Source organism: Glossina fuscipes, unplaced genomic scaffold, assembly GCF_014805625.2.
Source record: "Glossina fuscipes isolate IAEA_lab_2018 unplaced genomic scaffold, Yale_Gfus_2 28, whole genome shotgun sequence".
NCBI lineage: Eukaryota > Metazoa > Arthropoda > Insecta > Diptera > Glossinidae > Glossina > Glossina fuscipes.
In genome coordinates, this window is record NW_023998423.1 from 13,386,222 (window position 1) to 13,397,309 (window position 11,088).

The following is an 11,088-nucleotide window of genomic DNA, read 5'->3' on the forward strand; positions in this document are numbered from 1 at the left end:
AAAAAAAAAAAAAAAACCAAAGACCAAAATGTTTCAAAACAAATGATAAGAAGCTTGTTAGCAAGCATAAGAAATAAAGCGCAAATATATATAACGTATGTGTATGTGTGTTCATAATTTTGATTTTTCAACACTAACTAACTATATATATATATATATATATATATATATATATATATGTGTGTGTGTGTGTGTGTTATTTTGTTAAGTCGCAGTTATTTATTTTCTCATTTCCTATTTTATGGAATTTTCTTTTCTCTTTTTGTTAAAGTTAGTTCTTGCTCTTCTTTAGCAAGCAACGAGAACAAAAGATACATATTTTATTGTTATTTTTAATTTTAAAGACTTTTCATTTTTAATTTGCAAAAATCTTATACAAATATTTAAATTTATTTGTGCACCAATCATTTTTATTTATTTCTCTTCTCTTTTTTTTCTTTCCCTATTTTGTGTAAATATTTCCTTTAATTTACTATAAATTTCTCTGCAAATGAAAACGCTTTCAAGAATTTAGTTAAGAATCAACAATTTCTGAAGCATGTAAACTTCACTATTGCTTTCCCGGTAGCTCGGCACTAGGCACTAAAACTTGTTTCAACATCTTGATCAAGATCCATTAACCAAACATTCCTAAGAGTGCCTTGCCTCCGAGTAATAATTGTATAAAATTAAAAAAAATTTTCTTTTTTAACAGTGTACTGGATATCAGAGTTTCGTCTTAAACTTTGTTTTGATTTTTTATTTGCAAAACATTTGTAAGCAATTTGTTGCTCATATCGGTTTAAAAGGTTTTCTTGTTGTTTTTATTGACTTTTCAATTATAATTTCTTTGAACTTTGAAATCGTAAATGCTTTAATAACCTCAAATCAATAGCAAAAGTTAATTAATATTTCGTAAATAAACTGAAACAAAAAAAAAAAAGAAAAAAAAAGGAAAACAAAAACAGAGAAGAAACAAAATTCATGTAATAGTTATTGACCTATCAGCTTAAGTTAAGAAAATCAAAATTCATGTATTTATCTCACTTGCTCTAGCAATTCGTTTCCAAGTCCTGACTGCGGATGCTCTCAATGGCCCTTCTATAACACATGCGGTAAGAGCATATTACGTTTTTGTGTTGACGCAAGCAATACTTAGGCATCAGTTAACTTATAGACAAACACCATTGAAAATGATTTCAATTAAATCATTTTTACAATTAATCTCTACACAAAAATGCAATTTTACAATATTTTCATATGAAAATATATTTTTCGACGGAAATCGATGGAATGGAAAAAGCAAAAATAAAAAGAACTATTTTCTTATGCGTAATGAAAGAGAAAAATTTTGTAAAGATTGGGATAATTATGTGAAATTATACTTTCTCCCCATTCAAGGATTTGCTTTTTTTTAATAACTCCCACGTTATATGTTAGAGTTTGGAAAATAGACCTATCTGATCCAAGTTCTCCTTTCCTTAATTTCTCCGCTAAATTGCTGCCGTGGACCAATGTTTGTCATAAGCAAAGAGACTTTTTTCTAAAGGACTAGCTATTCTGGAAAAATCTTATATAGAGCAGACAGTGCAAAATCTAGACCCATTTTTATTATAAAACATTAACAAGTCGACGCTCTCGGAATACAAGATGAGTGTCCTTGAAATAGGTGTATCTAGTCCAAATTCGGTAAGGTAGATAAAGGTAGATAAGTTTCCGTAAGAACGGTCCGATGTGAGACCATTCAAAAAATTGACCCAGTCGGTCCAAACTTTTCACACCAATTTAGAATGCTGGAAAGCTACCACTACTTATTCAGTTTTGCTGAGCAATTTTGAAAACTGCAATTTTCCGAAAAATAGCTTTTGTCCTTGAGCCAAAGTACATCTTGAGCACAAAAATACATGAACAGACATCAAACGGACAGACGCATAGACAGGCTTAAATCGATTTAGAGAATAATCTTGAATCAAGCGGCGTAAAAGGCATGTCTGCCTTAAGCCCTATTGGGGTTCGCACTAATTTAATACACTTTGCAGAATAAGTGGTGTAGAGTATAATTGCAACGTATTACACAAAACATGTCAAAAAAGGTTTGGGAGAAATAAGCATAGTCCAGATCTTTGATGATACCTCTTAAAGGTCTCTTAAAATTAATTACAAAATTTAATCTCTTTGCGAAGTTAAGGTCCCGCTTGTAAACTCATTATTTTATGAATTCTACATAACTTTTCTGCACTCCTTTAGAAAGTTTATTCATTGCAAAAAGGTTTTTCATCTCCTTTCTGCGCCAAAGAGTTTTACTTGCTACACCCTATAGCATTCCTTAAGGCGTACAGAGATTTTTTCCATTGATCTTGTTTGCTCTATGGAAGAACTGAGCACATTTACTGCATCTACAAGTCAAGTATAGAGATATTTTTGACACCTGCAGTCCTTTGCCTTTTTTGTTAACCCTTTACTCAGGTCGATGTAAAGAAAATCATTCCTTCTATGGCATCTTTTGTGTGCACCGAACTGATTCGCGCATGACATTATCATAGTAAAAGAGAAATATACCGTCAGGGAATATGCTATTCCACGTTTAAGTTTATCGATGATTACCTGGGGTCGGTCGATTCTATAGAAGATGGTATTAGACTCTTTTCTCAGAAGATGCGGGCGTAAAAAGAGAAACAAGACCAGCGAGTGGCTGCTTCTGTACAGCATGAGAGAGAGGCAATCTAAGTGGAAAAATGGATCTGAATGGAACAGTAAAGCACCTTTTTATGCAGACTATAAGTTACTTTTAAATGTTACTTTACTTCTCGCTCGTATCAATCTTTAAACAAATTGTTTAAGCCTTCAGCAAAAGTATGTCAAGCGAAAGTATGTCACTTTTTTTGTTTTACACAATTGCCAGCCAAGGTGGAAAGAGCTGATGGTGGTCTTTATCGTATGCACCTGATCGAAGAAGTAAAATAGATATAACAGCGTTCGATTTTATGGGATTATATTAACTTTGGGTGTGGCAGTTATTGCAAAAGCTTGTAACATGCAAACCATATAAGCTTACAAAAGCAAGTCCAGTGAATGTTCTAACAAGCAACGTTTTGTGCTTGGCCCATACCGAAAAGTGTTTGGGGGTATTTTAGGGTATGAATGCTTTAATGCTCTAATCTGGCCTGACGTCGGTTGTGTCAAGACCGCCTGCATAGATGCGTCTCCTGTTAGCTTCCTTCAAATACTCGGAAGTGCGAGTAAAAACGAAAATCTGGCATCTACTTATCCTTACCTTCATCCATTTATAATTGACAGATATTCGGGGATTGTAAAGTTTCTCTTCTTTAGTTACTCTTTCTACTTATCTTCCGCAAATCTAAAGAGAAGACTTGTAAAGCGTTTTATGCATACGATGCATCGTCGACCTAAAGGCAAAGACACTTATTCCCCTTTTGTGGAATTTAAGCGTATTTCAGTGAAGTCGTTAGAAATTCAATAAAAAAATGAAATCTTTTAGATTCAGTGCGCTATTGTACTTCTTCTTCTTCTTCTTGTTTTGAATTCATTTGTAAGTTTATTTTTGCCTTTTATGCGATAAAAGATAAATTTATTGCACATACACGTGTACGAAAAAGAAAGAGAAAAAACAAAAAATTCAACTAAAAAATGTAATAACTAAAAACTCTTTGACCGCAAAAAGTAAAATAAACTTCAATTAAGCTTTTTATTTATCCGCGTCTACGCGGGTCATTTCTTTTGCAAAAGAAGAACAAAAAAAGCCCCAAAAAAAAAAAAAAAAAAATTTTCACCATGTTTGAATTTTTTTTTTTTTTTTTTTATTTCATTTTTACTTTTGCGCCTGGTAACTCGGCGCTTTTTTCCCTTTAAAAATAACCAACAAAAGAAGTTTTCGTTTTTTTTTTTTTAAGGCTTAAATAATAAAAAGCAAAAAATAAAAAATAAATAAATAAAGTAAATAAATAAATAAAATTTAGTAAAGCCCAGAGTATGGCCGTTTCTCGTTTCGTTCGTTATTTCGGATGCGAGAGAAAAAAATTACTACTCAGCAAGTATTTGTTCAGTTAACTGCCTGGTTTTTTTTTTTATTTCGGTTGGGTTGTGTTCTCTTGTTTTTGGTGTTACAATAGAGAAAATAGTTGCATTGTAACGCTGTTCAGTTAAAAAACCACAACTTGTAGTTATTTGACTGTGAACCCAGCCAGCCTCTTGGTATTGTGAGCCATAACAAGCAATAATAATAATAACAAGAAGAACAACAAAAATGAAAACCAACAAAAGAAGAGCATTCAGTGAGCCAGAAAGTTAAAGGAGAATAACTGTTGATGGTAGTGTTGATGGTAGCGGTTAAGTAGTTGTTTTCAATGAGTAATCACTCCAGAGAGACAGAGAGAAAACGAGCAAGTTGCTTACTTACTTGAAAGAGTTTCATTTGTTTTTTTTTTTTTTTTTTTTTTTAAGGCGAACTATTGTTCATAAAGCTGTTGCTGAATATTTTACTTTAGCGTAAGCGTGTTCTTGTTTGATAAGCTAACTGAAAAAAAAAAAAAAAAAAAAAAAAAATATTTTTTTTTTTCTTCTTTTTTTATAAAAAAAAAAAAACCAAAAAAAGCCTCGTAACCCTTACGAATGAGAGCAACTTTTGCACTAGAAAAAATTGTATAAATAAAAAGTTGTTGCTTCTTTTAAAAGCACCATAAAACAAAGGATATTTAATAAGCATTTCATGGAAAAGTGTTTTCTGTTACTATTATATATACATATAATTTTTCCTTTTTAATTTTCTTTTATTTTAATTAATTTTAATTAAGAAGCGAAAATATGATTTCTTTCTCTCACTTTTCAAACTTATGTCACAATATGTCAACTTAATGTCACTTAAAATTAAACGTGTAAATTTCATACTCAAACCGGCGCCCACGCACACCCACACACACACACACATGCCAAGACATACCCACACATGCAAAGGCACAACGAAGCAAAACAATAATATATTGTTTGCGCTTTGCCTAATCCAACATCAACCAACACCACCATCACATCGCTGCCGTCGTCATTACACCCACTCACCTACGAAATTTTCTATTTTATGTTGAGAGTTATTCTTCTAGTATAGTAGGGTTCGTGTTCGTTTTCGTTGCTATGTCGTACGCTTTAATTAATGTATAACTTGTTTGCAGATATACAATGCATTCGTACGTGTTCTTATTAAAAATTCATTAAAATTTGGTGTGTGTGTGTGTGTGTGTGAGTTTGTGGCTTACTTGACAAAACCACAATTGTTGTTGTCGTTGCTATTAGGTACGCAAAAGTGTTTCAATTCAGAAAAGATATTTCCCGTAAAAAGAAAGTAAATTTTTTACTTGTGCGTTTGTGTTAGTTTTAAGAGATTAATTATTAATGTTTGGTTTTTTAATTAACTTTTATTCTTCTCTTTTAAACGTGAACATTAGAAGGTTTGCGGTTACTTTGTTTTCACTTAGTAGGGCAAGATCTTATAATACCATTTACATAAAGCGTAAATACATTGTTTAATTAATTGATATTTGTCGACACATTCGAAATTGTATTCCAAACGGTATATTAGATTTGTGCGGATGGATGCAACACCCCGAAGGACGTGAGGTAAACTTAACTTTCCGGGTTGAGCTACGCTTGTCTGTCTACCCATTCATTTTGTGTTATTAAGATTAAACTGATGATGACGGCAGCTTAGGAAGTGGTTAATTGAATGGCATGTAGAGATGAATAATTGCGCGAAAGTGATTGTAGGTGTCTTTAGACTATGCTAAGTTATTGCGAATGTGTACAACATCCAGAAATAAACGCATCGTTTATTGCACCGATCGTTTTACAAAGCAGTTCTTAGTTCTAAGCTTGTCTGTCCGTCTGTCCCCCTATCCGTTGAATGGTTTTATTTTCTTTTGTCCAATCTAGAGGGTGCAATTTTAAAAATATTGTTATGAATTTTAGTACAGAGTTTAGTTTTAACTCAACAACGAAAGCTAATGAAGTTGCTTCAGATTAGACCACTTTTCAATCCACTTTTCGACTTTCCCAATAACACCCTATTTTGAAAAGTCATTACATCAATAACTGCATTAAGCAAAGTGCTATCCTACTACAGTGGTTTTACTTGTTTTGGTATCACGCGACGTAGTTCATTAAAAATTTAGTGTAACTAACGTAGACTGAAAGTTTCACGAGCAGAAATTGAAGCATCAGTAGATCGTTTCAATTTATTAAAGCTTTACATTTAAAGCCATATGCGGAAAATGAATATACAAAAAAGTTAAACAATTGTGTGATGTGCCTTACATACCTACTACTTGTCCATGTAGGTATGCATAGCTGATTGTTAGCAGTGTCCCTTGCTTACAGAGTTGCATTTAGTGATCTTTGATTAATGGTCACAACAATAAAAATTTAAATAAAAATATGAACAAGTTTTAAGAAAAGTTAAAAACGAATTGCGGGAGACTTGCAGAAAAGGAAGTTTAGTGTCGATCGCACCTGTTTCGCTGCAACATTTAAAAATTTACAGTTTGGAAATGAAGAAAATTTGACCCGAAGACATTCATAAATTTATGATCAGCCGGTTACGCATTGACCTGTTTATTAATTTCAAGTAAACCACTTAGGTTAAACATTAAGAGGAGTTGTTTTATTATGTCTTGTGGAACAATCAAAACTAAAGTTAAATTTTTTAATTTTGATCTGTAGGCACAATACACCCTTATAACGAAAAATTAGGTCCAGCTAATGTATTCACACTAAAAAAATATATATGGCCGCGGAGTAGCTTGTGTCATCAATTTTTAACCGCAAATCATACAGTTTGTGCACCCCTGGGTTTACAATTTGGCTAAGAAAATACGATAAAATCATAGGTAATGTATGTATGTGTACCATACTGCAAATATTGTATCAACTTTTACCTAAAAAAAAAAAAACTCTTTTTCATAAATGTGCGAACAAGTCCTCAGTAGTGAAATTGTTTTCCTTGCAAGGCATACCTGTCACGTTCACCTCTTTCGAGCTGCGATAATTACAAATTAAATTGGCTTGGAATGAAAATGCAGTAAGCTATGAAGCAGTTAGAAAGTCGCTTGCGGGATTTTGTGAAAAAATGTTTGTCTTGGAGACGATGACTATACGGAAGTAATCCTTAACTTGGGCTACGACGAGCTAGTTTTGATTGCAAGATTATTATCCACATTTGTAAGCGAACCAATAAGAGGAAAAAATCCGCAAATAGTGACGACATGCCTTTCGTCGTTTTAAGTTTTGAATTTGAATCTCATCGAAACAACATAGAGAGAATTTGATCACCTGCTACCTCTAAAATCGAATGTTTAATTATTTTCTTAACAAGAAAGGCCTCGGCTAGAGAAGCTTTTGTTTGATGCAAGCATCACATATCCTATCACAGCTTATATGTGCTGTGTCCAAGAGACATGTGTGCATTCCTTCACAAAGAGGCCAGAAGATAAAAGTTCCAAATATTTTTGAAAAATATTGACGCAATTTAATAGATGCGGTTAACTGCAAGAGGTTTGTTAGATTCAGCGGTTTTGTGTGTGTGTGTGTGTGTGTGTGTGTGTGTGTGTGTGTGTGTGTGCAAAAGCTAAAAATTCATAAATCACCAAAAGTTCAATAAATCTGCAAAGACAACCACTTAACGGCAATGCAACGATAATCGGAAAAAGCGCTTTTAAAGTCAACAGTAAAATGCAGATTTCGCCCAAAATTTATTAGCATAACTGTACAAATGGCGATAAAATGATCCTTTAGACACATGCACACATGCACACATGCAAATATGTGCACAGCGAGGGTATTTCAAGCTGTGAGCTACAACAAAACGGAACATTTTCTAATGCTTATCAGATTTGTTGTGAATACCGGAACCGTATATTTTAAGCCACATCGTTCTATGTCACTAAGCCAACCGAAAAATATGTTTGTGCGAGGTCTTCATTTTCCAAGTGAGCTAAATCAAATTATTTTTTTATTTTTTTTTTAATTAAAAATTATTCTAATAATTGTCCAGTGTTTTAGATGCAACCCGTATTATAGTTAAATAATTCAATTACATAAAATATTCATAAATAAAATTTCGATAAAAGTTTTGAGTCTTTGTGTCACGAGTTGTCAAAATAAATAACCAGAGCATTATACCTGGCAGACATTGCTTGACAATTGCAAAAAATTCTTTAAAAATATTTCATGTCGTTAAGAACGGTGAACAAAGAAGAATAGAAATATTGGCGAAGAAATTTATGCACTTTCCACTCAAAATACGTTATCAAAAGCGAAAATGAGGCAATTGTTTGGATTCGGTGGAATAACAATAGTTATGGTGCTCGGTCAGAAGGATGCGAATTGGAATATAAGCAGTCTTGGTGTCACATAGAATGTGACGGCATTGATTACCATAATAAATCGAATAAAATTCTATCGGAAAATGTTTACTCGTTTAAAAAAAATCGCCATCGAAGCAGGGCGCAGCATACATTTAGTTACGTTCACCGAGAAAGAGATGAAAGAATAGATGGAAGTACTGGCCTTGAAACATTAGAAAAAATTGTCGTGAGCACATTACCTTAACAAAGCCATACATCTTTAATTGTCCGTTAGGTGACACTAGATGCTAGCTTATGTCACTTGGCACTTGGCGAAGGCAATTTTTTTTTTTCGGTCTCTCCAAAACACTCAATGAAGGATATTTAATTAAATATAACAAACAGCATTGTGAGTATAGGAATGTGACTGCACGAATGCTCTATAAAGGACCGGATCGTATATGTAGCTTTGTATGCCACTAGACTACATTCAACACTACATTTGTAGAAAAGCTGTCAAAGTGTATTTATTTTTAAAAAAAAGCCCTTCAATTAGTGGGATTTTAAAGTAAATAGGCTTAAGCCGCTTCACAAAATGAACGGTTCATAATATAACGTATGTATATTGTATTTATTCCGTCATACAAATTTGTTAAAGATATTTGCTTCTCGTTGCAATCACTGTAGGTTTCACGAAACATTTAAATGCAAAGATAAACTTGATATGAAAATCGACATTGGTTTAAAAATTTTTTGGTAAAGAGAACGTGAAAAGAATCAACTCAGTCTGGGTGTATTTCTTTTTTTTTTTCGATGAAGATCGTAGGGGGTTGATTTGTAAATTTCATTACAATATACCCCAATCCGAAAAGAGGCCATAAAATATGTTGCTTTCAACACTTATATATAGTGATTTGTAAGCACAATGGTGCTAGCTAGCATATAACAGTTGATCAAGACGATAAGCCGGCTGGGCCTGTAAAAACACACGCAACTGAGAAGCGCAATGTTCAGTGGTCAAGAAAAGAAATGTGCATTTTTGATAGGCATGAATTTTCCTTTCCTTTGCTTACCTATGAAATCATCAAAAAAAAAAAAAAAAAAAAAGGCAGAAAACAAAAAAGGAAAAAGAAAAAAATTAAAAAAAAACAAAAAATTTGAAAAATTTATGAGTTGGCAAACAACTGAAGCGTATTCAGCAAAAATGATAGTATACATGCTTGCGAATGTATTGCATATTTCAAGGCGTTCATAGTGGAACTTTAATTCTTCTTCTTCCTTTTATGCTCAAAAAAGCTTCTTCTACCATGTTCCATTTATGAACATGAAGGTGCGAAAAACAAAAAAAAAAAAAACAAAAACGAATTATATATGAAAGGTAAATATTTGGAAAAAATTTCATTATTTATTTTTTTGTGTTTTTTTTTCATAATCATCTTTAAGACCATAAGAAAGGAATAGAGAGCACAAATATAAAAATGACCTTAAAATTGCCCGTAACAAATCATGAAGAGTTGAAATTATAACGATGTACAAGTAAAAGTTCAGTTGATATATTTAGTGGCAGTAGTGGCAGTAGTGCCAGTAGTAGAGCTTAACACCTTTAAGCACTGTGCCACTATCAGCACTTGTATAATGCATAAAAAGAAGGAACGCATACATGTGTAAATATCTTATATGCAATATATTTAGTTAAAGTGTTCCAATGTGTTTAGTTTGTCTGTTTCTACTTTTATACTTTTCTCTGCCCTGTATGCGGTTATAAATAACACATCTACCACACATAGGTTTCGAGTTTGTGGTAACTAGGGTACAGTACGCACACCATGTATGTACTTAACAAACGCAATACTTAACAAAACCAAAATGTACAAAAACATATGTAAAGGTAGACATATTATGCTGCATTTCGTACTTATTTATAATGATATATATATATATATATATATATATATCTATATATATGAAGGAGAGAAAGTACGAGAAGAGAAAGCTTATAACAGAAAATTGAAGAAAAAAAAAAAAAAAGAAATATAATGAATAACGAGAAGTAAAAACATCTGTACTAACAAATACCTAAGCGAACTAATGTCGATCATTATACTGCTTGTTGCATGACGTGCTATTCGTACTTCCGGTATTTCAGTTCATGTATTGTGTTATAATGTAATATATAAAATACTATTGAATCAAGTGCTCTTTCCTACATTTATATTAAACGATATGGACCCTGTGTATATATATGTATATATACAATGCAAATATTTTGTATATAAATATGCTTTATATGTTCATTTTATTTGGCCTATTGTGTTATCATATTCTTGGGTCTTTAGTGCCGGCAGAAAATCTACTTACTTCATTATTCACAGCATATTTAATGTGTTCTTAAAAGTCTGTATTTGCAATCGTATGCTTACCTGTAAAGATAACAAAATAAATAATTTATTAAAGGAAAAAAAGTTTTAATCTATAATATTAAATTTAATTAACTTTAGTAAAGTTTTCCCCCTTTAGATATATACGTATACATATATATGAATTTATATCTATATCAGAAAATTTTTTCGATTAATAAGTTATGCATTTAGTTAGTTAGACAGCTGCAATTGATAAACAAATCAATCCACAATTCAATATCGATAAAACATTTAAGTACTTTTTTAACTCTCCAAGGCCTCTTAGAATAAAATTATTGCAAACACAACTTTGTGTTGCCGGTATATATATATATATATATATATATAGTATATATATATAT

General features: G+C 32.1%; 1 protein-coding gene and 1 long non-coding RNA gene across 5 annotated transcripts in view; both read right to left on the reverse strand.

Moving 5' to 3' along the window:
- Positions 1–10,749, reverse strand: part of LOC119636676 — a 95,106-nt gene extending 84,357 nt beyond the window's left edge. Inside the window, exon 1 of one of the 2 annotated variants that reach the window (XR_005247164.1) lies at positions 10,686–10,749. This is a non-coding gene — a long non-coding RNA (uncharacterized LOC119636676). The remainder of the gene's footprint in view (positions 1–10,685) is intronic. The other variant, XR_005247165.1, reaches the window with a different exon arrangement.
- Positions 1–11,088, reverse strand: part of LOC119636673 (matrix metalloproteinase-2) — a 394,606-nt gene that overhangs the window by 224,352 nt on the left and 159,166 nt on the right. The gene's annotated exons all lie outside the window — the stretch shown is intronic.